Genomic DNA, 4686 nt, shown 5'->3' on the forward strand with positions numbered 1-4686 from the left:
GGAACCCCCTCTCCAGAAATGCAGAAAACAGAGCGTAACCTGTGAATGCGGGGGTTGAAAGGAACGTCAGACATCTAACTAAACGCCCCCACCTTTGCAGACAAGGAAACGAAAATCAATCGTGAGAGATGACCGGCCCTGCCCAGGGTCACGCAGCCCAGTGGTGGTCCAGCCAGAACCCACGTCTTCAGGCTTCCAGGAGGGTCTGGCACCAAAGCCATGACCAGGTGGGGCGGTAGAACACAGGGTATTGGATACGGTACAGAAAAAAAAAAAAAAAAGCCCTGTGCTTATGGTCAAGGGACCTGGGTTCAAGTTCTGACCTTCCCATCTTTCCCATGCACACAGACATTAGAGCTTCGGACATGTCACAGCAGCTTCCTGGACTCCAGTGACCTCTTCCGTAAAATGGGTGTTTAATGGGGCGCCTGGGTGGCTCAGTTGGTTAAGCGACCGACTTCGGCTCGGGTCGTGATCTCGCAGTTTGTGAGTTCGAGCCCCGCGTCGGGCTCTGTGCTGACAGCTCGGAGCCTGGAGCCCGCTTCGGATTTATCTCCCTCTCTCCCTACCCCTCCCCTGCTTATGCTCTGTCTCTCTCTGTCTCAAAAATAAATAAACATTAAAAAAAATTAAAAACAGAGACACTGTCTGCCCCTCCCCTGCTCGTGCTCTGTGTCTCTCTGTCTCTCAACAATAAATAAACGTTAAAAAAAATGGGTGTTTAATAACTCTGTGCTTTCAGCAGGATCAAACAGAGTAAAGGTAGAGCAAGTGCTCTGTGTAGAGCAGAGCTAGGAGGTCAGGACCGGGATCCTGCTGAGGCCCAGGCAAGCGATTCCTTTACCTTCACCCCTCCTGGAGGCCAGCCCAGCCCAGCCAGCCTGAAGTCAGACATTTCCCCCAGAGCTGCCCAGGGGCCAGCAAAACAGCCCTCCAGGGGAAGGGGTGGGTGTCCACTGGGTTTACAGCATCGATGCGCACAAGGCAGGCACACCCGCTCCCCTCCCCAGGAAGTCCCTTGTCTGGGAGGACAGAGGTCATCATGGGGCCACAGAGGAGGAAGGGGGGGGGGGGGTCCTGCTCCCTTCTCCTGGGTCCTCACCGTCCCAGCTGAGAAATCTGAGCACAGGTTCCTCACCCAAGGTACACTGATCTTTCTAGAAAGCAGAGGTCACAGGCTTTGAGGGGGGGAGGTGGGGGGCGCAGGGCCTCCTGGGAACCACAGGCTTGCTGCCATGCACATCCAGACGTGGCAGGAGAGGCTCACCTCTGTCCTCCAGGGGCCTCCCCAGAATGCCTGACAGCCACCCAGGAGACTTCCACAGAAAGCAATCAGCCCACCAGTGGGTATAACATCCTGCCTGTTTTACAATGGAGAGAAAGACCCAGAAAGGGAGACTAACCAGCCAAAGAGAGTGGAGCCAAGGCTTGGACTTAGATTGCTTGGAACCCATCTCCCACACTCTCTTCCTGAGTGCACCTTAGAGCTACGGTTCCCAGACTGTACTGTGCATGAGAAGGGCCCTGGAGTGTTCTTATTTGTTATTTTTCGGAATGTTTATTTATTTATTTTGAGAGAGAAGAGAGACCGTGTGTGCAAGTGTGTGTGGGGGGGAGGGGGACAGAGAGAGAGAGAGAGAGAGGGAGAGAATCCCAAGCAGGCTCCACACTGAGCTGAGCCTTGATGAGGGGCTCCATCTCACAAACCCTGAGATCATGACCTGAGCCAAAATCAAAAGTCAGATGCTTAACTGACTGAACCACCCAAGCACCCCCATACCCAGGGAGTTTTTAAAAGTACACATTCCTCTACTCCCTAGGTGTGGAGTAGAGATGAGAAATCTGCATTTTAATAGGTGCCCCAGGTGGTTGTGATAAAGCACACACCAGAGACCTGGGTGAATGCACACATGTATACACACTCATGGACACACACGACATGGGCCAGCACAGGACGAAAATAACGATTAGAAGCAAGGGCTCTAAAGGCAGATGCTGGGTTTGGGATGCAGCTCGGCTCCTTAGGGGTTGTCTGACTTTAGGTAAATCTCGAGACCTCTCTGAACCTGTTTCTTCACATGCAAAATGAGGATAAGAAAAGAAACCAGCCTGGGGTGCCCGGGTGGCTCAGTCTGGTTGAGCCTCCGATTTTGGCTCAGGTCATGATCTCATGTGAGTTCAAGCCCCACATCGGGCTCTGGGCTGACAGCTCAGAGCCCGGAGCCTGCTTCGGATTCTGTGTCTCCCTCTCTCTCTGCCCCTCCCCCGCTCATGCTCTGTCTCTCTCAGTGTCAAAAATAAAATAAAAACATTTTAAAAAAATTTAAGAAAAGGAATCAGCCTCAGGTGTTGTCCTGAGGGTAATGATATGTCCCAAGGAAATAATATGTGTAAAGCCCTCAGCACAGGACCTAGCGTATCATAAACACTCACTAAACGGTGCTACAATCATTGCCAAACTCAGCTCAGTGTGCTCAATGCCTAAGGGAAGAACAGAACAGCAGGCACCAGGGGACCACAGTGAATAATTGAGCCAGTAAGAGATGCCTGAAGGGTTGTACCAGAACCAGTGGGTAGAAGTAACAGGGACACAAATCTCCGCTCCACACAGGAAGGAATTTTTAACACACTGGAGTTGCCCAATCATGAAACCAGCTGCCTAGTGGACTGTCACTAGAGGATCCCAGCTAAAAAGACTAGAGGTTCACCAAGTAGAGATACAGCACCAGGGAAGGAAGAAGAGAGGGTGGCCTAGAGTTCTTCAAGGTGACTTTCAGCCGAGTTCTACAGGTCAGTCCCTCTCCCTGTAATGCTGGTTAATTCGTGCATTTGCACTGCTCTGATATTTACAGCCCTTACCTCCACAAATCCAAAAGCGATGGGGAGAGCTCAGTGGTAGGTAGAAAGGCTGATGCCTTCTGAGCAGTTTACGTAAGGAGGGGAACGGATGCGGCTGTCTTAAATCTGAGCCCTACAAACACTGAAATTGTATGCCTTGGAAGATATGGGCATGTGTGTACTTTTCTCAAAAGGGCTGGTTAAGAGAGGCAGGTTCACACCAACTTTTGAGAGGAGGGGAAACTGAGGCACATAGGGGCTGGGGGGGCTCCAGCAGCAAGGGGGCCCAATCTCCAGGATACAGATTGGAGCCCAAGGCTGTTGTCCTACGAGCCAGGTGCTTTCCAGGCCTTACGTTTCTTAAAGCCTCAGCACATCCCCCTGGGGTGAGATCTTTGAGCTCAGAGAGGTTAGGAACCTTCCGAAGGACACACAGCTAGTGAATGGCTGGGGTTTGCACCCAAATTCTCTGGGCCTCAGAGCTAGTGTTTGGTTTGGTGTTTAACTCTTGGCTGTACTGTCTGAGGTCAGGAAAACACAGAAAGGTGTTTGGCTTTTGACACTGAGGGCAAATGATGTTAAAGAAGATGATCCCCATAGGTGATACGCTACCTATTCCTCCACCCTCAATTAAAATTAAATTCAAATCAAAATTGATTTCACCCCTAAACAGCAGAAGGGGGGCAGGAGGAGAGGGGCTCAGCTCCCATATGACTCAAGCCAGACAGCTCAAAAGAATGGAGCATCTGGAAACCAGAAAGCTCAACCATTCCCACTAGGCTGCGATCTGGAACCTAGACGGGTTTGGTCCCTGCTGCTACCCTGCTTTAGCTCACCGTTCAGGGCAGCCCAGGAAGCCAGAAAGAGACCTCTCTTCAATGACCCCGCCCCCTGAACAGTGAGGAGTGGCTACCGGTGGAACAAAACAACACCTAAAACTTGGGTGCCCGGGGGTGCCTGACTCTGGGATGAGAGGAGTGGCTGTTCAATTACCAACCCCCAGGGTGAGCTGAGGAGGGTCTGAAGTTTGGGGGGACCACTGGAAGCACTGGGGTTGGGAGGCTGGAGGAAACCCCCCACTCTAAACGCGCCGCCGGCTGCAGGCCCCCAGCTGGGGTCCCATCCTTGTTACCTACCCCCGCCCCCCTCCGCGGTTCTCTCCCCAGGACCCAGTGATCAAGGCCCGGCGCACGGGGAAGTTAAAAGGGTCATCGCACCTGGCAAAGATCCTTGGGCGGCACAGGAGGACTGTAGGGTAGAAGAGGGTTAAGTAAAGCAAAGTCGCAGCCCCCTCCTCAGTCCGGTCCCCCCCCCCCCATACCTTCCATTAGGGCCCCCGGATCCTCTCGGACCCTCTCTGGGACCCTTGCAAGCCCCGGGGTCCCCCCCCTCACACCGGCGCGGGGGCCCTAGCGCTTACCTCTACGCGCCGGCGGGGCCGCTGGGCGCTGCCATCCTGAAGGCTCCGGAGCCCGAGCCGCACAGGGCCAGGGTCACGAGGCGGCGGGGTCGCGGGGTCGCGAGGCCGCAGGAAAGTTTCCGTAGCGCCAGCCAGGCGGAGCGGGCCAAGCCGGCGGCGGGCCCGGCAGGAGCGCGCTCCGGCCGGCTCCGCGCCTCCGCCTGTGCCGCGCTGCTCGGGCTCCAGGGCTCCCGGGCTCCCCCGGCCACCCGGCCGGCCCAGCCCCGCCAATCGCAGGCCCCGCCACCCGCAGCTCCGCCCGCCGGGCCGGGACCCGGCGGAGGCGGGGAGGGGCGGGGCGGGGGCGCACCTGTTTGGCCAATCGACCCCACTCCTGCCACCCCGCCCCGGCCAGCCTTCCAGACTGAGCAAGTCCGGTCCCTTCAGCT

General features: G+C 55.4%; 1 protein-coding gene across 3 annotated transcripts in view; it reads right to left on the reverse strand.

The window, feature by feature from the left end:
* The window catches only part of DAB2IP (DAB2 interacting protein), a 188604-nt gene that overhangs the window by 162098 nt on the left and 21820 nt on the right, over positions 1–4686 (reverse strand). Inside the window, exon 1 of one of the 3 annotated variants that reach the window (XM_047829650.1) lies at positions 4259–4473. The exons of the other annotated variants lie outside the window; for them this stretch is intronic. The gene's annotated coding sequence lies outside the window, so the exon portion shown is untranslated. Of the gene's footprint in view, positions 1–4258; positions 4474–4686 lie in introns of those variants that run through there. 3 annotated transcript variants of the gene reach the window in all.

This window comes from Prionailurus viverrinus, chromosome D4 (assembly GCF_022837055.1).
Source record: "Prionailurus viverrinus isolate Anna chromosome D4, UM_Priviv_1.0, whole genome shotgun sequence".
In the NCBI taxonomy this organism is placed as follows: Eukaryota; Metazoa; Chordata; class Mammalia; order Carnivora; family Felidae; genus Prionailurus; species Prionailurus viverrinus.